This window comes from Gossypium arboreum, chromosome 2 (genome assembly GCF_025698485.1).
Source record: "Gossypium arboreum isolate Shixiya-1 chromosome 2, ASM2569848v2, whole genome shotgun sequence".
Lineage (NCBI taxonomy): Eukaryota > Viridiplantae > Streptophyta > Magnoliopsida > Malvales > Malvaceae > Gossypium > Gossypium arboreum.
This window is the reverse complement of record NC_069071.1, coordinates 48,635,269-48,663,081: the sequence shown is the minus strand read 5'-3', so window position 1 is coordinate 48,663,081 and position 27,813 is coordinate 48,635,269. Positions and strand designations below refer to the sequence as shown.

General features: G+C 36.6%; 1 pseudogene; it reads right to left on the bottom strand.

Annotated features, from left to right (window-relative positions):
• Window positions 1–1,308: 1,308 nt before the first annotated feature.
• On the bottom strand, window positions 1,309–27,813 carry LOC108466178 (polygalacturonase-like; annotated as a pseudogene).

Below are 27,813 nucleotides of genomic sequence, written 5' to 3'. Positions count from 1 at the left end.
CAAACCCCATTGTGAGAACAACTACAAAATTCAAGGTTTAATTTAGATAAAAAAAATCCAAGCCCCAAAGTGGAATCAATTGTCAAATTTAAGGTTTAGACTTCCACAATATGGGAAAATTTGTCAAGTTCAGATATCAAAAAGTAATTTAACCCTTTATATTACCTAACTTTTTATTTCTTTTCAACATATATGAATATATGAATATAAGTATGATTGTTCAAATATATATATATATATAAAGATCAAGCATATCAATGTTGGACTTATACCAAATATAGATAAAAACAACATGCAGCCAGTAGTTATCTTATCAACTCGGTGACTTCCAACTCGGGTTAATCCTAAGAGTCTGACGTTTTCCCTGAAACATAACTATGATAGCACCAGCAATTATCCTAGGACTTATACGATGGTTTTTGGGTAACTTGTTCTCAGTTTTCCTCTAGAAGGGCCTGTTTGATTGATAGTTATGTTAAACTATTGTACCTGCTAGCTAATTCCACGGCTTAGTACGTAAGCCAAAGGAGGACTCACTAATTCGTTGCAATGATGGGTCATTTAGTATATAGGCTATTAGGTTAAACCATCGTTTTTTTCAACCAGTTTGATGGATTCCATCATCAAACATTTTGTAAAACTTTGACAGCTTTTAATATTGACATAATAGTAATTTTAGCTCTCATCGTTTATACATTGTGTCAATTTAATCTTTATTCTAAAAAATTCAACTCCCTAACATTTATATAGTGCAATTTGGTATTTTTTACGTTTTGCTTTCATTTGTAACATTCAAGGTTAAATTTAAAACAATAAAAAAAGATAAATTTTTATATTTTTATTTTTAATATATTTTGGATCAAATTTAATTGATAAATTTATTTTTTAGATTTTAAGGTGAAAGAGTCATAAAAAACAAAACTAAAAAGAAAAATCAAATTATACAAGGTGTAAAAATTAAAGGTTATTTTAGAATCAAAACTAAATTGATACAATGCATAAATATTGATTATTAAAATTTTGTTATGCCAATTATATAAATAAAAACAAAATTTTATATATATAAAAACAAAATAATTAAATATTATATGGTTCAAGAAGATTCTAAAATAATTATATCGTAAGCCTAAATGCATAAAATGTTATCACATTGCAATATTTTTGTTGAAGTGTATTTTAAAAATAATTAAGTTTAAGAAAAATATTCTTAATAACATAGAATGTAAAACAAAAGAAAAATTGTTTGCAAAATAAATATAATTATAGGAGTTACAATGTCATTAAAAAAATTTATACCTATGCTATTGATTAAGTGGTCGGGGTAGGTTTTGCTGGGATAGGGGCGGAACATGCAGCTAGATTTTGTTTGCCACTAACTTTAGGCTTCACATTTGAACATTGTGATACTGCAGGTCTAGTCGGTGCACTATGCGTAATTTCAATGTCTGCAAGTTCCACATTTTCACAAGGCATAGTAGAACTACAAATAATCTTGACAGCTTCTGGACGCGCAGAAGTGCCGTGAATGTTTTTGAAACTAATGTTGCTTAGTTTAGCTTTTGATTCTTCCTGCATCAACAAAATAAGGATTCAATGAGTGATTAACTCTTTTTGCTCTCTTACGATTTTTATAAATATGTACAAACATTTATTTTGCATTTGTTCCATGGGCAATATTTCTGATCAATTATAATAGGAGAACTGACATTGGTCATGATAATATCCTCAAAGTGAATGTTTGAACAAGTGCTAGCTTCAGCACCTAGCCAACTTTTGATTCTAACACCATTGGAAGTATTAGTCATGGTGTAGTTTTTTACTGTAACTCTATCAACGGGTTCTTCATTTTTAAATAATTTGAGACTGCCAATACTGATACCATGTCCTAGTCCACAAGTTACTCCATTGATAACCAAATTTTTGGAACCATCCCCAATTGGAACACAATTATCACCGGTTTTTATCTCCGAGTTAAGAACATTGACCCCATCTAATCTCCCAATGTGAATCCCATCTGTGTTTGGGCTTTCGTCAGGTGCAGATAAGGTGAAATGTTCGAAAGTAATGTTTTTGCATCCTAGAACATTAACGTGGAACTGCTTGCTATCTTTGGTAGTTATATATTGTATCATTGCGTTGGTTAAAAAATCAAACCTTAGGTTCTGTTTAATTCTAGAATGAAACAAAAATTAATAATTACTTAATTCTATTGATAAAAACAAAAGTCATAACTTCTCAATAAGAAAATAACTTACAATCGGAAGTGAACCACAATAATAATAACCTTTGCTGTAACAGCCCGATTTAGACCCTAATCGGAACGGTAGTTTTGGGACCATGAATCTGAGTCATAAAATACTTAAATATTATTTTTCGTATTTATTATATGTGAATTTACATGTGTGAAAGTTTCGTATGAAAATTTGATTGTTTTTGTGCTTAATTTAATAAAAAGGGATTAATCGCGTAAATTGAAAACTTGATAGTTAATAGCATAAGGGCCAAATTGTTAATGGCTTTGTAAGTTGAAGCAATTAAGTGGCAATTTGACCATATTTAAATGTTATGGATGGTAGTGGCCTTGTGTATAATGGTTTCATAATTTTATTTTAAAGGTTAAAAATGTAAACTTATTAAAATGTTATTATATTAATAAAACATAAAATAAAAGAAAGTGTTCATACTTTTATTTTGCATGACCGAAACTTAAAGAAAAATAAGGTTTAGAAAGCTTTGAATATTCAGGAATTTGGAAGCTAAATCAAGGTATGTTTTTATTTAGATTTTTGATAATTTTTACGTTTTTTAGATCGTTGCTTCGAATACTATCCGACCCATGCTCGAATTTCTGATTTTTGAGAATATTTTGAGTTATGCCATTGATGAATATTTTTTGTTTTGTGATGTTTGATGATAAATTATGAAAGATATGTTTTGTATTGGAGTTTTTGATGATTTTGAGTAATTAGGACTAAATTGCAAAAAAAATAAATTGAGGGACTAAAATGTGAAATAAATGAAATATATGGATTAGTATGAGTATAAGGAGTATTCAGCCTAACTATGATGTGGTGAGATTTTGTGTATTTTGTGTTTTGTTCAATTTGGACTAATTTGTAAAAGTATGATATATTAGGGGTAAAATGGTAATTTTCCCATTTATGTGTAGTTGGATTAAATTGAATGAAATTGTGTTTGAATGAGGTTAATTTGAAATTATATAGATCAAGAACAAAAGAAATCAGACTTGGATTAGGGAAAAACAAAAATAGTCTAATAGACGATTTACAACGTTCGTTGATATCCGAGGTAAGTCTTTAAGCAATTAAATATTGTTTATCTTGAATGTAACTTAGTTTAATATGTTGTTTTGGATTCTATAGATTCATAAAAGATCTAGCCGAATGTGTTTAAATAAACAAATATTGTATTGAGTTTAATTCAACTGAGTTGTATCATTTGAATGTCCGTATGATCTATATGAAATATCTGTAGTTTTTGTTATATGAATTGTGTATGAGACAATTTTATAATAGTGATATTTGGGCTTTGAGCCTAGCAAGCCTTGTGCTGGTGAATTTGATCAAGCTTTATGCCCAGCAGGCTTAATGCCGGTGAATAAAATTAGATTTTGAGTCTAGCAAGCCTTGTGCCAGTGTGCGATTCAGGCTTATGCCTAGCAGGTTTATGCCGGTGATTTATTTTAAGCCTATGCCTATAAGACTTCATATTGAGGTGGTAATTTAGTAATTTAGTAAGTAAACTGAGCTAAACGACCATGTATATTTGGCCACATAGGTATGTACATATGTGATGTTATATTTTATCTTGCATATTCGGCCATATAGATATGTACATATGTGATGTTTTATATTTGATTTTATGTATTCGGCTAAATGAGTAATGTTGATATATGAAGTTAAATTTTGTTTTGTTAGCCTGTGTAAATGTGTGGAAGTATATTTGAATGTATAATGATATTTGGCTTTGAAAGTTGAATGACAATTTGTAAAATGTTAACCTTATAAGTATTTGGCCAAAGGGATAGTTATGTTGAACATGTGTGGTTATGGATTGAATAAGTTGAAATTAAACGAGACATTGATATAGTAAATTAGTTTAGTTTAAATATTAAGGAGTTAAATAAAATATTGAGTTGATTTTTGCTTACGACTTACTAAGCTATAAAAGCTTACTCTTTGTATATGTGTGTTTCTGTTTTATAGATTTTGGTTTCGAGTTACGAGCTTAGGGATCATCAGTCAAGCCTATCACACTATCGACTATCTTTGGTATTTTAATAAGAGAACTTTCGAACCTATGGCATGTATAGACTAGATTATGTTTTGGAATATTGTATTTTGGTTTGTGTTTTAATGGGAGCCTTGCGAAAATGGCTTAATTTCTATGCTTGAGTTTCGGTTTTGGTTAAATTGTAGTTTTAATTTATTTTGATTATCATGTTGTGTGCCATGGTTGATTATAAGTTGTGTTATGTGCTTGTATTTGGAGGTGGTATGGATGTATTGGTTATGTTATATATGTTTGATCTTGGTCTGAGTTTATATCGAAAGTGTATCCAATTTGTATGATGTTTATGAAGCTTGTCATATGATTCGGCCATATGGTATTTAATGGTTGTTAATTGAGCTAAAGTAGATCATGTGTTTGTTAGGTAAAAATTCAAGACTTATGCATGGTATGTATTTGATGTATACCTTGGTATTTATTCATGATATATTAGTTGAGTACTTATTGGTTATTACATAGAATTATGTGTGCTTATATTGTGGTTGATATGTACATGTGTATGATTATACAAAAGTGTTAGTTACTTGTGAGTTTACTAATAGGTGGAAAGGAACTAAGTTAGCCGAATAGATAAGGAAAATAATAATAATAATAATTAAAATGGGTTAGATATTCAATTAATGAAATTGTTGATCATTATATGTTCTATATATATATATATATATATATATATATTTAATTTTAATTTATTTGGTGCATATATATATAGAATTATGCTTTAATCATGTTATCAAATGAATGATATGAAGTTTAAGATTTGATAGTTGAAAATGATATGAGTATTGATGTGGTTACAATATTGAATTGTAAAATGTAATGCATATTGGTTTGAACTAGGATGATCGGTATTGCCTCATAACCTTAATCCGATGACGAATATGGGTTAGGGGTGTTACATTTTATTGGTATTAGAGCTACGATTTAGTCGATTCTAGGACTAATGTAGCTTGTGTGAGTCTAGCTATAAATGCCATAATATTTACTGCGATAGTGTGATGACTTCTGACATTTGAAATGTGTTTTCGTATAGTGAATGGATCCCGATAGAGCTGTAGCTGATGATGTCGAGAGTGTAGTGCCTACTCTCGCGCATGGGATAGCGCCAGTTGAATCTTTCCCAGTCTCGAGTAGTCCTGAGGGGGAGGCTAAGCAAGCCTTCTATCAAATGATGAATGGGTGGTTCACTTAATATATCTGAACTAACTCGGCCAGACAACAACCTCCACCCCCAAATAATCTATCTCCGATACTTGTGGTACCTCAGATGATTAATCTGATGAGATTTAACAAGCCTCCTGTTGATAAAATTAGAAAAAACAAGGCTGAAGAATTCAGAGCTACTGATGATGATAATGCTGAGTGAGCTGAATTCTGGCTTGATAATACTATCTGTGTGTTTGATGAGTTATCTTGTACCCCGGATGAGTGCTTAAAATGTGCCATATCCCTGCTACAAGACACCGCATATCACTGGTGGAATACACTAGTATCGGTGGTTTCAAAAGAGTGAGTGACTTGGGAATTCTTTCAGACTGAGTTCTATAAGAAATACATCAGCTAGAGATTTATCGATCAGAAACGCAAAGAATTTCTGGAATTCAAACAGGGTCATATGACCGTAACAGAGTATGAGCGGAAATTCGTGAGACTTAGTCGATATGCCCGTGAATGTGTTTCAACCGAAGCTATCATGTGTAAAAGCTTCGAAGACGGTTTGAATGAAGACATTAAATTACTAATAGCCATACTTGAGATAAAAGAGTTTGTGGTACTTGTTGAGCGAGTTTGCAAAGCCGAAGAACTTGGAAAAGAGAAAACAAAAGCTGATTTTAAAGCCAGAGATTCTCGTAAAAGATCATCGGGTAAGACTTTTCACTCAACATCGAAGAAGTTCAGAGATGATTCTACTCGATCTAAGGATACTACGGGCTTTTCTAGACGAGATCGAGACCGACCCCCTATGAGTTCACGAGCTACTTCGATAGCTAGTGTTGGCAATGTTCGACAGAACAGAGTCAAGTGCAAGCATTATGGTAAATGGCATTCTAGAGATTGCAGATTGCAATGATCTTGTTTTAAATGTGGATCGATGGATCATTTTATCCGAGATCGCCCGATGTTAGCCAAGCAAAACACTGTTTAGAATGCAAGACCGAGTAATATGTCAGTGAGAGGCATACCACCCAAGCATTCGGGTAATGTAGGTGGCAGTCAGAGAGGAACGAAAGATACAACAGTTTTATCTGAAGCTCATACACCTACCAGAGCATATGCTGTACGCACTCGTGAGGACGCTTCTTCCCCAGATGTTATTACCGATACTTTCACTCTTTATGATACTAGTGTTATTGCATTGATTGATCCTGGTTCGACTCATTCTTATGTGTGTGAAACATTAGTATCCAGTAAGACTTTGCCTATTGAGTCTACTGAGTTTGTGATTCAAGTATCAAACCCCCTGGGCCTTTGTGTTTTGGTTGACAAAGTGTGTAAAAATTGCCCGTTGATGATTCGAGATTCATGCTTTTTGGCCGATTTGATGTTGTTACCTTTCAACGAGTTCGATATAATTTTGGGTATGGATTGGTTGACTTTCCACAATGCCGTTGTTAATTGCAAACGAAAGACTATTGATTTGAGATGTTAGACAACGAGATTATTTGGATTGAATCTAATGATTTGAGTGGTTTACCAGTAGTAATATCTTCGATGTTAACTCGGAAGTATGTGAGAAAAGGTTGAGATGGTTACTTTGCTTATGTGCTTGATAATAAAGTGACTGAAAAGAAGATTGAATCCATACCAGTTGTGTGCGAGTATCTAGATGTGTTTCTTGAAAAATTGTTGGGTTTGCCACCTATCCGAGAGGTAGAGTTTGGTATTGAGTTAGTACTGGGGACGACTCCGATTTCAACAGCTCTGTATCGAATGGCACCTACTGAATTAAAAGAGTTGAAAGCATAGTTGTAAGAGTTAACAGAGAGAGGTTTTGCACGACCGAGTTTTTCTCCCTGTGGTGCACCAGTTCTATTTGTGAAAAAGAAAGACTAAACTATGAGAATGTGTATTGATTATCGCCAACTAAATAAGGTGACTATAAAGAATAAATATTTGTTACCAAGGATTGACGACCTGTTCGATCAGTTGAAAGGGGCTTTAGTGTTTTCGAAGATAGATTTGAGATTGGGTTATTATCAGTTACGAGTCAGAGTCTCCGATGTGCCGAAACTATTTTCTGAACAAGGTATAGACATTATGAGTTTCTGGTTATGCCTTTTGGACTTACTAATGCACATGTTGTTTTTATGGATTTGATGAATCGGATCTTCAGACAGTATTTGGATCGGTTTGTGGTTGTTTTTGTTGATGATATATTAATCTACTCCCGTAATGAAACTGAACATGCTGAGCATTTGAGACTTTGTTATAGACTTTGCGAGAAAAACAGTTATATGCGAAGTTTAATAAATGTGAGTTCTGGTTACATGAAGTTAGCTTCCTGGGACATGTTGTTTCAGCATCAGGTATTTGGGTTGATCCAAGTAAGATTTCAGCAATACTTGATTGGAAACCTCCGAGAAACGTTTCTAAAGTCTGAAGTTTTCTAGGACTTGTTGGTTACTATAGAGTATATGTGAAAGGGTTCTCGATGATTGCAACCCCGATGACCAAGCTACTGCAAAAAGATGTTAAATTTGAGTGGTCAAAAAAGTGCCAAAAAAGTTTTGATCAGTTGAAAGCCCTTTTAACAGAAGGTCCAGTGCTAGTTTAGCCAGAATCGGGTAAAGAATTTGTTACTTATAGTGATGCATCTTTAAACAGTTTGGGCTGTGTTTTAATGCAAGAAGGAAAAGTTATAGCTTATGCCTCGAGAAGTTAAAGCCGTATGAAAAGAACTATCCGACACACGATTTAGAGTTGGCAGCTATTGTGTTTGCATTGAAAATATGGTGTCACTATCTGTTTGGTGAAAAATGTCATGTTTATTCTGATCATAAAAGCCTAAAGTACTTGATGACTCATAAAGATCTGAATTTGAGACAATGCTGATGGTTAGAATTGTTAAAAGACTAGGAGCTTGTGATTGACTACCACCCGGGAAAGGATAATGTTATTGCTGATGCTCTAAGTCAAAAATCCATGTTTGCTTTGCGTGCAATGAATGCACATATGGTTATGTCAGATGTTGGTGTGATAATAGCCAAGTTAAAAGCAAGACCATTATTTATTCAGCAGATTTGTGAAGCTCAGAAGGTCGATAATGATTTGATAGTAAAGCGGGCTCAATGTGATTTGAACATTGATTTAGAATTTCAAGTGGATGCCGAGGGATGTTTGCAGTTTAGAAACTGAATATGCGTTCCAAGAAATATAGAGTTGATTCAGATGATTTTGAACGAAGCTCATAACAGTCGGCTATCTATTCACCTGGGTAGTACGAAGATGTATAATAATCTGAAACAGAACTATTGGTGGCAAGGTATGAAACGAGACATTTCTGACTTTGTATCGAAATGTTTAGTCTGTCAGCAAGTAAAAGCTGAAAATCAGGTACCTTCTGGATTGGTTCAGCAAATCATGATACCTGAATGGAAATGGGATAGAGTCACGATGGATTTTATATCCGGTTTACCATTGACACCAAGCAAGAAAGATGCAATCTGGGTTATTGTGGATAGATTGACTAAATCAGCTCACTTTGTTTCGGTTCGTACAAATTAATCACTTGATAAGCTGGCTGAATTGTATGTTTCTCAGATTGTGAGATTATACGGTGTGCCTATTTCTATTATTTGAAATAGAGATCTGAGGTTTACATCACGGTTTTGGAAGAAATTGCAAGATGCACTAGGTACGAAATTACATTTTAGCACTACTTTTATCCCCAGTCAGATGGTTAGTCCAAACGAATCATTCAGATACTTGAGGATATGTTGAGATGTTGCATTCTCGAGTTTGAAGGTACGTGGGAACAATACCTACCTTTGATTGAATTTGCATATAATAACAGCTTTCAATCGAGTATTAAAATGGTACCTTACGAGGCTTTATATGACCATATGTAACACCCCGAACCCGAGACCATCGCCGGTGTCGGACACGAGGGGTTAACAAGCCAAGTTCACTTGTTTTGCCCATCCATTTGACATTTTCAGTCAGGCTGGAAAACTGCATCACTGTCGCCTTAAAAATCATATCTCGAGTTTCAAAACTCGGAAACTGGTTTCGTAAATTTTCCCTGAATTTAGACTCATATATCCATCCATGGATTTATTTCTAGAATTTTTGGTTGGGCCAATTGGTACAGTTTATTAGTTAAAGTTACCCATGTTACAGGGATCGACTGCTCTGACCTTCGCGCGGTATAACTTGAATATCTCTCTGTACAGGGCTTTAATGCTGGTGTCGTTTGTTTATAATGAAACTAGACTCAAAATGGAATCTGTAAATATAAGGTATGTCTCCTAATTATTTTTTTATAATTTATAGTAAATTTTTAAAGTTGCGACAGGGAACCCAGAAACCGTTCTGGCCCTGTCTCACAATAGCTTTAATATCTCTTAACATGTAACTCCTATGACCATTTCGTTTCTTCCATATGAAAATAGACTCATCAAGGTTCATTTACATAGCTTATTCACTATTTAATTCCATTCCTACGAATTTTGGTGATTTTTCACATTCACGTCACTGCAGCTGGCAGCATCTGTTTTTAAGGTAGGTCTTACCTATTTGGTAGTCTCCATGAACCAACTAGTCTTGCCATACATAGGTTCATATATGATCATTTTAACCATGCCAATGGCTGATCATATGACCAACATTCCCATTTCCAAGCCATAGCCACATCATGACACCAAATATATACATACAAACCACAATTAGTCTAAGTTCATGCTTCCTTTTTTGAGCCATTTTCGCATGGCCGTACATATATACATCACAACATATTTAACCAACAAGGGGTAGTCCTATACATGCCATTTCAAGTTCAACCAAAAATTTATACCAAAATGGAGGCTTGATAGTGTGGATGACTTCGACTTCAACGATCCCAAATCCGATTGCTTCGAGCGAAATCTAGAAAACGAGAGGCTAAACAACGGGTAAGCATTTTATGCTTAGTAAGTCTCAAGGAATATATTCAACTCTAATTACAGCAATACATTCACATAGCCAAATGCATCATTTCATTAATACACATTCTTACTTCACACTTCATCATTATATAATTTCACAAAGTATCAATCAATTCAATAACTGAAATTCATTAGTCGATTGAGCGAATGTTGCTCAAACATGTCGACTTTCCAAAGCACATATAAATGTACCTTATTCTTTGGGCTTCTCGAGTGTACTAATTGAATTTATTACAGCAACCAACACTCACCTCCAGCCCAAGATTCTTCGAATATAACCGGATATAACCACGCACAAACGCCTTGGGTCTTAGCCCGGATAGAATGTCTCGAACGAATGCCTTCGGTCTTAGCCGGATGTAGCCACTAGCACAATTGCCTTCGGTCTTAACCGGATATAATTTCCAGCATAATTGTCTTCGGGCTTAGCCCGGATATCATTCAATTTCTCATGCACACATACATCAATAATCATTGGACATACATATTTCATTCTCGTTACTAAGGCTCAAACACAATTATAATCACTAGCATAATCGCCTTGGACTTAGCCCGGCATTATTCAATACTCATACACACATAAATCAATAATCAATACATCCATATTTCATTCCACATAATTCAAGTAAGGTCACTTCTTGAGGACTTACCTCGGATGTTGTCGAACGGCTTTTTCGCTACTCGATCACCTTTTCCTTCCCTTGTCCAATTGTGGCCCTCTTAGCTCTTGAGCTAATTCAAACAAATTCAATTTATTAAAACCTCATTGTGCTTGCTTATGGCGAATATGACAAGGAGTTTTAAATGGTCATATGGCCACTCTTTAGCTTGAATACACAATGGTCATGCACATTTTATACTACATCAAGCAATTCAATACAATTTATTTGAGCATCAAGGAAAAGCTAAGGCCTTCAATAGGCTACCCAAGGCGAATATTCATGTACATGTTGAGGTCAATTTTGCACTTAATACCTCACAAAAACAGCATGCATTTTACTAGTTAATGCTTTGCACATTGTGGCCCAAAACTTATAATATAGCATCAAGCACTTATATGTGTGCTAGGCAATTGTGCTTGCAATTTCACAAGCATTCTTCCACATCTTCTTCTTTAAACCAATATATTCATCACTTACTTCATAGCCAAAACATCATGTGCAAACATATATATACAATATGAGCATGGTCAATTTCAAGATGTCCATAGCCATCCAAAATACAAATTTTAACTAACATGCAAGAAGCATGAACCATGTTCATGAATGCATCATGGCCGAATATGAAAATCATGCTCCATTCAACTTCAATCATGGTTAAACACAAAAAGAAAACTCAAAATCTTACTCAAGAGTAGACAATCCCTCATTGCATGCATCATCATCAAGCTTCACACTTAGCATGCAATGGCTTTATCACCATAACAACTTTGGCCAAATACCATTTCCATGGCATAACAAAGATTTGAGCCATGGCTAACATGCACATCAAGTTAGCAACCAAAACATGCATGAAACTCCTAACACAACCTCATACATACCTTAATCTTGATGCCAATTTAGCCAAATCACCTTCTAGATCTCTTCTAAACCAAGCATGAAGCAAAATCCTCTTTCTTCCCTTATGATTTTCGGCCAAAAGGATGAGAAAGGATGAACACAACAAAATTTTTTTCTTCCTCTTTCTCAACTCACGGCAAGGGGGGATTACCACACTCACACACATTTTTTTCATTTTTTTTATCACCCATACACCTTTGTTTATTATTTCACCCTAATGCACCAACAAAACATGTTTCATGACATGTTTAGCCCATCCTCCTTCTCATGGCCGCCACCACCTATAAAAGGGGAATTTGACATGCAAGTCCTTTATTTTGCATGCATGCTTTAATTAGTCATCACACATTTCCCATCATACTTTCAAAGTTCACTACTAGGTCCTTTCTAGTGAAATTCACCTTTATAACACTAAACCAATCATCAAAAATGTCATACATCAATACACACATATTATAGGCATCGAAATAAATTTTAAATTATTTTTATGCCTCGGTTTTGTGGTCCCGAGACCACCTTCCGACTAGGGTCAATTTTGGGTGTCACAACTCTCCCCACTTAAGAAATTTTCGTCCCGAAAATCTTACCGTAAATAGGCTTGGATATCGCTCTTTCATAGAGTTCTCGGTCTCCCAAGTAGCTTCTTCTATCCCGTGCTTGAGCCATAACACTTTCACTAGCGAAACCCGCTTGTTTCGCAACTCTTTCACTTCTCGTGATAGGATACGAATCGGTTCTTCCTCATAACTCATATTAGCTTGAATTTCAATTTCGATGGACTAATCACGTGCGATGGATCGGATCTATAGCGTCAAGCATCGAAACGTGAAAGACATCGTGAACCTTTTGAGTTCGGGGCAAAATCAAACGATATGCCACCGGACCGACTCGCTCGATATCTCATATGGCCCAATTAACCTCGGGCTCAACTTGCCCTTACTACCAACTCGAGTATCTTTTTCCAAGGCGATACCTTGAGAAACACTTTATCACCCACGATACTCGATATCCTTACGCTTCAGATCCGCGTCGACTTACGGCGATCGGAGGCTATCTTCGACTTTCACGGATTACTTTCACTTCGCTTCAGCATCCCTAATCAAATCCACCCGAAAATCTTGCTTTCACCGAGCTCGGTCAAAACAATGGTGTACGGCATTTACGACCGCATAAGGCCTCGTAGGTGCCATCTTAATACTTGATTGAAAGTCGTTGTTGTAAGCGAATTCAATCAACGGCAAATACCGTTCCCATGAACCACTAAACTCGAGGACGCAACATCTTAACATATCCTCAAGTATCTAAATTATCCGCTCGGATTGACCATCGGTTTGGGGGTGAAAGGCGGTGCTGAAATGCAACTTGGTACCCAAAGCTTCTTGAAACTTTTTCCAAAATCGCGAGGTAAATCTCGAATCTCTATCCGACACGATGGAAATAGGCACCCCGTGTAATCTCACAATCTGAGAAATGTACAATTCCGCTAATTTGTCCATTGAAAAATCCGTACGTACGGGGACAAAGTGGGCCGACTTAGTCAATCGATCTACCACGACCCAAACCGCATCCTTCTTACTTGCGACAATGGCGGTCCGGATACAAAGTCCATTGTGACTCGATCCCATTTCCACTCGGGTATCGTGATTGGTGAAGTAATCCTCAAGGCACCGATGTTCCGCTTTCACTTGTTGACATATTAAACATCTCAAACAAAGTCGGAGATGTCTCGCTTCATACCATGCCACCAAAACCGACGTTTCAAATCATTGTACATCTTCATTACTCCCGGGTGGATTGCCATTCGGCTACAATGGGCTTCATTCAATTATCGAAATGAGTTCAATTCTTTGGGACACACAGACGACTTTTGAATCTCAAACAATCGTCATCGTCGATTTGAAACTCCGAGTCCTTGTTCGAACACACGCAGCCGCTTTTGCAACCAACTCGTCGTCGACTTTCGAGCTTCTCGAATTTGGCTTTCAATTCAGCCACTAACACACCGTCGGATCGGACGCATAAGTGCACATTCATCGCAGTAAAGTGAATAACGATTTACGACTCAAGGCATCCGCAACCACATTCGCCTTTCCCGGGTGATAGTCAATGATCAGCTCATAATCCTTTAACAGCTCAAGCCAACGTCTTTGTCGCAGATTTAAGTCTCTTTGGGTCATCAAATATTTGAGACTTTTGTGATCCGAGTATACATGGCACCTTTCACCAAATAAGTAATGTCGCCAAATCTTTAAGGCGAATACGATGGCGGCCAATTCGAGATCATGAGTCGGATAATTTTTCTCATGTGGCTTTAATTGCCTCGACACATAGGCCACAACTCGACCTTCTTGCATTAATACGCCCTAACCCAAGTAGAGAGGCGTCGCTATAGATGACAAACTCCTTGCGGACTCGGGTTGCACTAGAATTGGGGCTTCGATCAAATAAGTTTTCGATTGATCGAAACTTTTTGGCATTTCTCCGTCCATTCAACTTAACGTCCTTTTGGAGTAACCGTCATCGGCGTGGCTATCGTTGAGAAGCCTTTTACAAATCGTCGGTAATAACCGGCAAGCCCCAAAAGTCTCGAACCTCGGAATATTTCTGAGGCTTCCAATTAAGTATGGCTGAAATTTTATTCGGTCGACTCGAATACCCGATCAGATACCACATGACCCAAGAAGCTAACCTCTCTAACCGTAACTCACACTTGCTGAACTTAGCATATAATTGCTTATCCCGTAAAATTTGCAAACTAACCGCAGGTGTTCAAAGATGTTCGGTCTCATTTCTTGAATAGACCAAGATGTCATCAATGAACACGACTACGAATCGATCCAAATATGGTCTAAAGATCCGATTCATTAAATCCATAAATACCGCAGGGGCATTAGTGAGCCCAAACGGCATCACTAGGAACTCATAGTGACCATATCTCGTTCTGAAGGCAGTCTTGGGCACGTCCGAATCTCGGATTCGCAATTGATAGTAGCCCGATCTCAAATCTATTTTTGAGAACACCGAGGCTCCCTTCAGTTGATCGAACAAGTCATCAATACGTGGCAACGGATATTTGTTCTTTATCGTCGCTTTATTAAGCTGACGATAGTCGATGCACAGTCGCATGGTTCCATCCTTCTTCTTCACGAACAACACCGGCGCACCCTAAGGCGAAAAACTCGGGCGAGCAAAACCTCTATCCACCAATTCTTGCAACTGAGCTTTCAACTCCTTTAATTCCGTTGGTGCCATACGATACGGAGCTATCGAAATTGGAGTGGTACCAGGTACCAATTCGATGCCAAATTCTATTTCCGAACAGTGGTAAACCCGCAATTCTTCGGGAAAACATCCGGTATTCACAAACCACGCGCACAGATTCGGGTTTCTTCTCGATTCCTTGTCATCGAAAGCACGACGCAAGGTACGCCGCACCCTTTTCTTACATATTTACGGGCCAACATCGGCGATATTACACCGGCAACCCTTTAAGTCCGTAGACTCAACCCAATTATTTCATTATTCGCGCACCTCAAATCGATAGTCTTGCTCTTGCAATTTACAACCGCATCGTGCATGGTCAACCAATCCAAACCAAGAATAACATCGAACTCATCGAACGGCAAAAGCATCAAGTCCGCCGAAAACAAGAACCTCGGAACACTAGGGGACTTTTCTTGCACACTTTGTTGACAAGCACGTAATGACCCATGGGGTTTGACACCGAATTACAAACTCGAGAGACTCAATGGGCAAAGTCTTCTTTGGATGCTAAGGTTTCACATATATATGAATGAGTAGAACCAGGTCAATCAAAGCAATCACATTTGTATTGAAAAGAGTGAAAGTACCGGTATAACATCCGGAGAGGCAAGATCCTCGCGCGTGCGCGTATGGCATAAGTCCTAGCAGAGCACGAGCCTCGATCCGATGGTAGCATCTCTAGATCCTCTCGACCGCCAACGACATTGCCCATATTTCTAGGTGGCCTACCTCGGCGATGGTAGCACCCGGGTTTGCACTCGACTTACATTCTGCTCATGCATCCTCGGGCAATCCTTCATAAAGTGGTCGGCCGATCCACACTTATAGCAGAGCGATCACGAAACCAACAGCTCCCGAATGCCATTTGCCACAATGTGGACACTCCGCCTCTCTCGGCGATCATTTCCACCACCGGCGATCGAGGTGACTCGTGGTGGTCACAGTCGATCGCGTCCTCGTCTAGAAAAGCCCAAACGCCTCTAGACCGGCTCACATCATCTCGAAATCTCTTCGATGCTTGTTGAAGAGACTTTCCGAGGACCTCTTCGAATTCTCCGGTTCCCACATCAGCTTTTTGTTTCTCTTTTCTAAGCTCTTGACTTTACAAGCTCGCTCAACAAGTACTACGAACTCTCGTATCTCGAGGATGCCAACAAACATCCTTATATCATCATTCAGCCCATCCTCGAAGCGTTTACATAATAATAGCTTGGACGAAATGCATTCTCGCAGCATCGCTAAGCCTCACAAATTTTCGTTCAGTAGTCGGAATCGACATCGAACCTTGCTTAAGATCAAGGAATTCCCCGCTTTTGGTCGATGAATCTCTGATCGATATACTTTTTTGAACTCGGTTTGAAAGAATTCCCAAGTCACTTGCTCTCTAGGCACCACAAGTCGAGTACTCCACCAATAGTAGGCGGACTCGCGTAGCAAGGAGATGGTACACTTTAAGCACTCATCGGTGTATAGGATAGCTCATCAAGCACCCGGATAGTGTTATCTAACCAAAATTCAGCTCGCTCGGCATCATCATCATCCGTAGCCTTAAATTCAGTGGCCCCATGTTTTGAATCCTATCGATTGGTGGCTTACTTGACCTTATTTGGTCGATCACGGAGGTATTGTAGGTGCGGGGTTGCATTTGTCGGGAATGGAGGTTGTGGAACAGTAGTGTTGGTTCGAATGTATTGATTAAACCATTCGTTCATCACACTATAAAAGGCTTGCCTAGCCTCGTCATTAGGATTGCTGGCCATAGGTTGAGAGTCCGCGGCGCTGTCCCTTGCGCGGAGCAGGTGCCACACTCTCCACATCGTCACTATCGCTCGGTTGGGATCGGGATCCATTGCTATAAACAAACACAAAGTCAAATTGTCAGAAATCACCACACTATCGATTCATCATTTAATGGCATGTATAGCTAGACCCCAACACATCACGGTAGTCCTAGAATCGACTAAACCGTGGCTCTGATACCAATAAAATTGTAACACCCGAACACGAGACCATCGCCGTTAGCCGGACACGAGGGTTAACAAGCCAAGTTCACTTGTTTTGCCCATCCATTTGACATTTTCAGTCAGGCTGGAAAACTGCATCACTGTCGCCTTAAAAATCATATCTCGAGTTTCAAAACTCGGAAACTGGTTTCGTAAATTTTCCCTGAATTTAGACTCATATATCCATCCATGGATTTATTTCTAGAATTTTTGGTTGGGCCAATTGGTACAGTTTATTAGTTAAAGTTACCCATGTTACAGGGATCGACTGCTCTGACCTTCGCGCGGTATAACTTGAATATCTCTCTGTACAGGGATTTAATGCTGGTGTCGTTTGTTTCTAATGAAACTAGACTCAAAATGGAATCTGTACATATAAGGTATATCTCCTAATTATTTTTTTATAATTTATAGTAAATTTTTAAAATTTCGACAGGGAACCCAGAAACCGTTCTGGCCCTGTCTCACAATAGCTTTAATATCTCTTAACATGTAACTCCTATGACCATTTCGTTTCTTCCATATGAAAATAGACTCATCAAGGTTCATTTACATAGCTTATTCACTATTTAATTCCATTCCTACGAATTTTGGTGATTTTTCACATTCACGTCACTGCAGCTGGCAGCATCTGTTTTAAGGTAGGTCTTACCTATTTGGTAGTCTCCATGAACCAACTAGTCTTGCCATACATAGGTTCATATATGATCATTTTAACCATGCCAATGGCTGATCATATGACCAACATTCCCATTTCAAGCCATAGCCACATCATGACACCAAATATATACATACAAACCACAATTAGTCTAAGTTCATGCTTCTTTTTTTGAGCCATTTTCGCATGGCCGTACATATATACATCACAACATATTTAACCAACAAGGGTAGTCCTATACATGCCATTTCAAGTTCAACCAAAATTTATACCAAAATGGAGGCTTGATAGTGTGGATGACTTGACTTCAACGATCCCAAATCCGATTGCTTGAGCGAAATCTAGAAAACGAGAGCCAAAGCAGCGGGTAAGCATTTTATGCTTAGTAAGTCTCAAGGAATATATTCAACTCTAATTACAGCAATACATTCACATAGCCAAATGCATCATTTCATTAATACACATTCTTACTTCACACTTCATCATTATATAATTTCACAAAGTATCAATCAATTCAATAACTGAAATTCATTAGTCGATTGAGCGAATGTTGCTCAAACATGTCGACTTTCCAAAGCACATATAAACGTACCTTATTCTTTGGGCTTCTCGAGTGTACTAATTGAATTTATTACAGCAACCAACACTCACCTCCAGCCCAAGATTCTTGAATATAACGGATATAACCACGTGCACAAATGCCTTGGTCTTAGCCGGATAGAATGTCTCGCACGAATGCCTTGGTCTTAGCCGGATGTAGCCACTAGCACAATTGCCTTGGTCTTAACCGGATATAATTTCAACATAATTGTCTTGGGGCTTAGCCGGATATCATTCAATTTCTCATGCACATACATCAATAATCATTGGACATACATATTTCATTCTAGTTACTAAGGCTCAAACACAATTATAATCACTAGCATAATCGCCTTGGGACTTAGCCGGGCATTATTCGAATACTCATACACACATAAATCAATAATCAATACATCCATATTTCATTCCACATAATTCAAGTAAGGTCACTTCTTGAGGGCTTACCTCGGATGTTGTCGAGCGGCTTTTTGGCTACTCGATCACCTTTTCCTTCCCTTGTCCAATTGTGGCCCTCTTAGCTCTTGAGCTAATTCAAACAAATTCAATTTATTAAAACCTCATTGTGCTTGCTTATGGCGAATATGACAAGGAGTTTTAAATGGTCATATAGCCACTCTTTAGCTTGAATACACAATGGTCATGCACATTTTATACTACATCAAGCAATTCAATACAATTTATTTGAGCATCAAGGAAAAGCTAAGGCCTTCAATAGGCTACCCAAGGCGAATATTCATGTACATGTTGAGGTCAATTTTGCACTAATACCTCACAAAACAGCATGCATTTTACTAGTTAATGCTTTGCACATTGTATTAAAACTTATAATATAGCATCAAGCACTTATATGTGTGCTAGGCGAATTGTGCTTGCAATTTCACAAGCATTCTTCCACATCTTCTTCTTTAAACCAATATATTCATCACTTACTTCATAGCCAAAACATCATGTGCAAACATATATATACAATATGAGCATGGCCGAATTTCAAGATGTCCATAGCCATCCAAAAATACAAATTTTAACTAACATGCAAGAAGCATGAACCATGTTCATGAATCTTGTGACAGCCAAAATTGACCCTAGTCGGAAGGTGGTCTCGGGACCACAAAACCGAGGCATAAAAATAATTAAAATTTATTTTGATGCCTATAATATGTGTGTGCTCATGTATGACATTTTATGATGATTGATTTAGTGTTATAAGGGTGAATTCCACAAGAAAGGACTTAGTAATGAACTTTGAAAGTATGATAGGGAAATGTGTGATGACTAATTAAAGCATGCATGCAAAATAATGGACTTGCATGTCAAATTCCCCTTTATAGGTGGTGGCGGCCATGACAAGGAGGATGGGCTAAACATGTCATGAAACATGTTTTGTTGGTGCATTAGGGTGAAATAATAAACAAAGGTGTATGGGTGATAAAAAAATGAAAAAAAAATGTGTGTGAGTGTGGTAATCCCCCCCATTGCCGTGAGTACTAGAGAAGGAAAGAAAAAAAATTTTGTTCATCCTTTCTTTGAGCCAAAACTAAGGAAGAAGGAGGATTTTTGCTTCATGCTTGGTTTGGAAGAGATCTAGAAGGAGATTTGGCTAAGTTTGCATCAAGATTAAGGTATGTATGAGGTTGTGTTAGGAGTTTCATGCATGCTTTGGTTGCTAACTTGATGTGCATGTTAGCCATGGCTCAAACCTTTGTTAAGCCATTGAAATGGTATTTGGCCAAAGTTGTTATGGTGATAAAGCCATTGCATGCTAAGTGTGAAGCTTGATGATGATGCATGCAATGATGGATTGTCTACTCTTGAGTAAGATTTTGAGTTTTCTCTTTGTTTTATCATGATTGAAATTGAAAAGGAGCATGATTGTCATATTCGCCATGATGCATTCTTGAGCATGATTCATGCTTCTTGCATGTTAGTTAAAATTTGTGTTTTGGATGGCTATGGACACCTTGAAAATTCGCCATGCTCATATATGCATATATATGATTGCACATTATGTTTGGTTATGAACTAAGTGATGAATATATTGGTTTAAAGAAGAAAATGTGGAAGAATGCTTGTGAAATTGCAAGCACAATTCGCCTAGCACACATATAAGTGCTTGATGCTATATTATAAGTTTTGAGCCACAATGTGCAAAGCATTAATTAGTAAATGGCATGCTGTTTTGTGAGGTATTAAGTGCAAAATTGACCTCAACATGTACATGAATATTCGCCTTGGGTAGCCTATTGAAGGCCTTAGCATTTCCTTGATGCTCAAATAAATTGTATTGAATTGCTTGATGTAGTATAAAATGTGCATGACCATTGTGTATTCAAGCTAAAGAGTGGCCATATGACCATTTAAAATCCTTGTCATATTCGCCATAAGCAAGCACAATGAGGTTTTAATAAATCGAATTTGTTTGAATTAGCTCAAGAGCTAAGAGGGCCACAATTGGACAAGGGAAGGAAAAGGTGATCGAATAGCCGAAAAAGCCGTTCGACAACATCCGAGGTAAGTCCTCAAGAAGTGACCTTACTTGAATTATGTAAGATGAAACATGGATGTGTATGATTATTGATCATGTGTGTATGAGTATTTGAATTCCACCCGGCTAAGTCCCAAGCGAATATGCTAATGATTATAATTGTGTTTGAGCCTTAGTAACGAAAATGAAATATGTATGTCCAATGATTATTGATGTATGTGTGCATGAGAAATTGAATGATATCCGGCTAAGCCTCAAGACAATTATGCTGAAATTTATATCCGGTTAAGACCAAGGCAATTGTGCTAGTAGCTATATCCGGGCTAAGACCAAGGCATTCGTGCAAGTTGTTAAATCCGGGCTAAGACCCGAAGGCATTTGTGCAAATCGTGATATCTGGGTAAAGTCCCGTAGGCCTTGGTGCGGGTTACCATAACCGGGCTATGTCCCGAAGGCGATTGAACGAGTACCGACATCCGGATAAACTCCGAAGGTATGTAATTTGAAAATTATGAGCTTGCTGGAAAATTTCAGCTAATGCACTTGTGAAATTTCCCAATGATAAGGTAAGTGCGGTGTGTTCTTTGCGCGCTAGGAGTAAGAGCGTATGAATATCCGCTCCTATGATGGAGCGAGTTATCGGCCTTAATGAAGCCGTTATTTGTGTATGAACATAAGAGTTGGGATGGTGAAGTAAGTATGATTATGTGAATGTGCATTAATGAAATGATGCATTTAACTATGTGAATGTATTGCTGTAATTAGAGTTGATTATATTCCTTGAGACTTACTAAGCATAAAAATGCTTACTCATTGCTTTGGCTCTCGCTTTCTAGATTTCGCCGATAGCAATCGGATTCGGGATCGTTGAAGTCGAAGTCATTCACACTATCAAGCCTCCATTTTGGTATAAATTTTGGTTGAACTTGAGATGGCATGTATAGGACTACCTCTTGTTTGTTAAATATGTTGTAATGTAAGTATGTACGGCCATGCGAAAATGGCTCGAAAAGGGAAGCATGAACTTAGACTAATTGTGGTTTGTATGTATATATTTGGTGTCATGATGTGGCTATGGATTGGAAATGGGAATGTTGGTCATATGATCAGCCATTGGCATGGTTAAAATGATCATATATGAACCTATGTATGGCAAGACTAGTTGGTTCATGGAGACTACCAAATAGGTAAGACCTACCTTAAAAACAGATGCTGCCAGCTGCAGTGGCGTGAATGTGAAAAATCACCAAAATTCATAGGAATGGAATTAAATAGTGAATAAGCTATGTAAATGAACCTTGATGAGTCTATTTTCTTATGGAAGAAACGAAATGGTCATAGGAGTTACAGGTTAAGAGATATTAAAGCTATTGTGAGACAGGGCCAGAACGGTTTCTGGGTTCCCTGTCGCAACTTTAAAAATTCACTATAAATTATCCAAAAATAATTAGGAGACATACCTTATATGTACAGATTCCATTTTGAGTCTAGTTTCATTAGAAACAAATGACACCAGCATTAAAGCCCTGTACAGAGAGATATTCAAGTTATACCGCGCGAAGGTCAGAGCAGTCGATCCCTGTAACATGGGTGACTTTAACTAATAAACTGTACTAGTTGGCCCGACCAAAAATTCTAGAAATAAATCCATGGATGGATATATGAGTCTAAATTCAGGGAAAATTTACGAAACCAGTTTCCGAGTTGTGAAACTCGAGATATGATTTTTAAGGCGACGGTGATGCAGTCTTCCAGCCTGACTGGAAATGTCAAATTGGTGGGCAAACCATGTGAACTTGGCTTGTTAACCCCTCGTGTCCGACACCGGCAATGGTCTCGGGTTCGGGGTGTTACAAATGCATCATGGCTGAATATGAAAATCATGCTCCATTCAACTTCAATCATGGTTCAACACAAAAAGAAAACTCAAAATCTTACTCAAGAGTAGACAATCCCTCATTGCATGCATCATCATCAAGCTTCACACTTAGCATGCAATGGCTTTATCACCATAACAACTTTGGCCAAATACCATTTCCATGGCATAACAAAGATTTGAGCCATGGCTAACATGCACATCAAGTTAGCAACCAAAACATGCATGAAACTCCTAACACAACCTCATACATACCTTAATCTTGATGCCAATTTAGCCAAATCACCTTCTAGATCTCTTCTAAACCAAGTATGAAGCAAAAATCCTCTTTCTTCCCCTTATGATTTTCGGCCAAAAAGGATGAGAAAGGATGAACACAACAAAATTTTTTCTTCCTCTTTCTCAACTCACGGCAAGGGGGGATTACCACACTCACACACATTTTTTTTTCATTTTTTTTTATCACCCATACACCTTTGTTTATTATTTCACCCTAATGCACCAACAAAACATGTTTCATGACATGTTTAGCCCATCCTCCCTTGTCATGGCCGGCCACCACCTATAAAAGGGGGAATTTGACATGCAAGTCCTTTATTTTGCATGCATGCTTTAATTAGTCATCACACATTTCCCCATCATACTTTCAAAGTTCACTACTAGGTCCTTTCTAGTGAAATTCACCTTTATAACACTAAACCAATCATCAAAAAATGTCATACATGAATACACACATATTATAGGCATCGAAATAAATTTTAAATTATTTTTATGCCTCGGTTTTGTGGTCCCGAGACCACCTTCCGACTAGGGTCAATTTTGGGCTGTCACACCATAAATGCCGTACACCATTGTATTGGATTGGACTTAGAGAAAATAAGATACAAGCGTCGATTTGATCAGAGAAACTGAACAGAAAGTGAAGGTGATTCGTGAAAGTCTGAAAGCAGCATCAGATCATCAGAAATCATACGCGGACTTGAAACGAAAAGATATAGAGTTTCAAATTGGGGATAAAGTATTTCTAAAAGTCTCACCATGGAAGAAAATACTTAGATTCGATTGTAAAGGCAAATTGTGTCCGAGATTTATTGGGCTATATGAGGTTATAGAGCATATCGGGCCAGTTGCTTACAGACTGTTGTTGTCACATGAGCTGGAAAAGATCCACAATGTATTCCATGTCTCAATGCTTCGTAGATATCGATCCAATCCTTCACAGGTGATTAGTCTGACCGAAGTTGAGATTAAGTCTGATATGACGTACGAGGAAGAACTGATTCGTATTCTGGCTCGTGAGATTAAAGAGTTGTGAAATAAGAAAATTATGTTTCTTAAAGTATTATGGCATAAACATGGAGTTGAGGAAACAAGGTGGGAGCCAGAGGATACAATGAAAGAGCTTTATCCGAGCCTATTCACTGGTAAGATTTTCGGGGACGAAAATCCCTAAGGGGGAGAGTTGTAACAGCCTGATTTAGACCCTAATCGGAATGATGGTTTTAGGAGCACGAATCCGAGTCATAAAAATACTTAAATAATTTTTTCATATTTATTATATGTAAATTTGCATGTGTGAAAGTTTCGTACGAAAATTTGATTGTTTGTGTGCTTAATTTAATAAAAAGGGATTAATCGCATAAATTGAAAACTTGATAGCTAATAGCATAAGGGGCAAATTGTTAATGGCTTTGTAAGTTGAAGCATTTAAGTGGCAATTTGACCATATTTAAATGTTATGGACGGTAGTGGCCTTGTGTATAATAATTTCATAATTTTATTTTAAACGTTAAAAATTTAAACTTATTAAAATGTTAATATATTAAAAAAACATAAAATAAAAGAAAGTGTTCATACTTTTATTTTGCATGACCGAAACTTGAAGAAAAATAAGGTCTAGAAAGCGTTGAATATTCGACAATTTGGAAGCTAAATCAAGGTATGTTTTTGTTTCGATTTTTGATAATTTTTACATTTTTGAGATCGTTGCTTCGAATATTATCCGACCCATGCTCAAATTTCTAATTTTGGTGAATATTTTGAGTTAAGCCATTGATGAATATTTGTGTTCTGTGATGTTTGATGATAAATTATGAAAGATATGTTTTGGATTAATATGTTTTGTATTGGAGTTTTTGATAATTTTGAGTAATTAGGACTAAATTCCAAAAATAATAAATTGAGGGACTAAAATGTGAAAAAAATGAAATACATAGATTAGTATAAGCATAAGGAATATTCAGTCTAACTATGATGTGGTGAGATTTTGTGTATTTTGTGTTTTGGGTTTTGTGCAATTAGGAATAATTTGTAAAAGTATGAAATATTAAGGGTAAAATGGTAATTTTCCTGTTTATGTGTAGTTGGATTAAATTGAATGAAATTGTGTTTGAATGAGGTTAATTTGAAATTATATAGATCAAGAACAAAAGGAATCAGACTTGGATCAGGGAAAAACAAAAATCGTCGAATAGCCGATTTACAACGTTCGTCGATATCTGAGGTAAGTCTTTAAGCAATTAAACATTGTTTATCTTGAATGTAACTTAGTTTAATATGTTGTTTTGGATTCTATAGATTCATAAAAGAACTAGCTGAATGTGTTTAAATAAAGAAATACTGTATTGAGTTTAATTCAACTGAGTTGTATAATTTGAAAGTCCGTATGATCTATATGAAATATCTAGAGTTTTTGTTATATGAATTGTGTATGAGATAGTTTTATAATAGTGATATTCAGGCTTTGAGCCTAGCAAGCCTTGTGCTAGTGAATTTGATTCGGCTTTATGCCTAGCAAGCTTAATGCCGGTGAATAAAATCAGACTTTGAGTCTAGCAAGCCTTGTGCCGGTGTGCAATTCAGGCTTATGCCTAGAAGGCTTATGCCGGTGATTTATTTTAAGCCTATGCCTATAAGACTTCATATTGAGGTGGTAATTTAGTAAGTAAACTGAGCTAAATGACCATGTATATTCGGCCACATAGGTATGTACATATGTGATGTTATATTTTATCTTGCATATTCGGCCATATAGATATGTACATATGTGATGTTATATATTTGATTTTATGTATTCGGCCAAATGAGTAATGTTGATATATGAAGTTAAATTTTGTTTTGTGAGCCTGTGTAAATGTGTGGAAGTATATTTGAATGTATAATGATATTTGGCTTTGAAAGTTGAATAACAATTTGTAAAATGTTAACCTTATAAGTATTTAGCCAAAGGGATAGTTATGTTAAACATGTGTGGTTATGGATTGAATAAGTTGAAATTAAACGAGACATTGATATAGTAAATTAGTTTAGTTTAAATTTTAAGGAGTTGAATAAATTATTGAGTTGATATTTGCTTACGACTTACTAAGCTATAAAAGCTTACTCTGTGTATATGTGTGTTTCTGTTTTATAGATTTTGGTTTCGAGTTACGAGCTTGGGGATCGTCAGTCAAGCCTATCACACTATCGGCTTTCTTCAATATTTTAATAAGTGAGCTTTTGAACCTATGGCATGTATAGACTAGATTATGTTTTGGAATATTGTATTTTGGTTTGTGTTTTAATGGAAGCCATGCGAAAATGGCTTAATTTCTATGCTTGAGTTTTGGTGTTGGTCAAATTGTAGTTTTAGTTTATTTCGATTATCATGTTGTGTGCCATGGTTGATTATAAGTTGTGTTATATGCTTGTATTCGGAGGTGGTATGGATGAATTAGTTATGTTATATATATTTGATCTTGGTTTGAGTTTATATCGAAAGTGTATCCAATTTGTATGATGGTTATGAAGCTTGTCATATGATTAGACCATATGGTATTTAATGGTTGTTAATTGAGCTAAAGTAGATCATGTGTTTGTTAGGTAAAAATTCAAGACTTATGCATGGTGTGTATTTGATGTATACCTTGGTATTTGTTCATGATATATTAGTTGAGTACTTATTGGTTATTACATATAATTATGTGTGCTTATATTGTGGTTGATATGTACATGTGTATGATTATACAAAAGTGTTAGTTACTTGTGAGTTTAGTAAAAGGTGGAAAGGAAATAAGTTAGCCGAATAGATAAGGAAAATAATAATAATAATTAAAATGGGTTCGATATTCAATTAATGAAATTGATGATCATTATATGTTCTCTCTATATATTTTAATTTTTAATTTGTTTGGTATATATATCTGAATTATTTTTAATCATGTTATCAAATGAATGATATGAAGTTTAAGATTTGATATTTGAAAATGATATGAGTATTGATGTGGTTACAATACTGAATTGTAAAATGTAATAATGCATATTGGTTTGAACTGGGATGATCGGTATCGCCTCATAACCCTAATCAGTGACTGATACGGGTTAGGAGTGTTACATTTGTAACCTTCCCTTTTATAAGCAGTGATTCCCCAGCCGTTGAAAAATCCTCTGCCAGACAATTTGAAATTTTCAATTCTATTGAAGGCAATCTATTTAGGCTCCTCGAAAGCACCAGGGTCTGCTAAAGCCTTCACAGTGCCTTCAACTTGAAGCTCAATAGGAGCCTTACAAGGACCATCTAAGGTAGCTGTACTTAAAAAAATATATCCCTTTAGGAATAACAATTTTTGACAGAGATGTCGAGGCACATGCTTCTTTCCAAACATCCAACAATGGCTAAAACCAAATAAAAATAAAAATAAAAAAGATACATATAAAGATAAGATATTTGGAAAATAGTTATGCATACTTTTATCTGCTAACTATGAAGTTATATGATATTTTGCTTACCTTACTCAAATCTGTTTTCTCGTCTGCCATTGCACCAAACTTTGCAACAACATCAATAACACCACCACCTCCTCCTCCTTGACCTTCAACGGATGATATGGACAGAAGTAGTAGTATTAACATGGATGAAACAAAATTAATTTGAATAGCCAT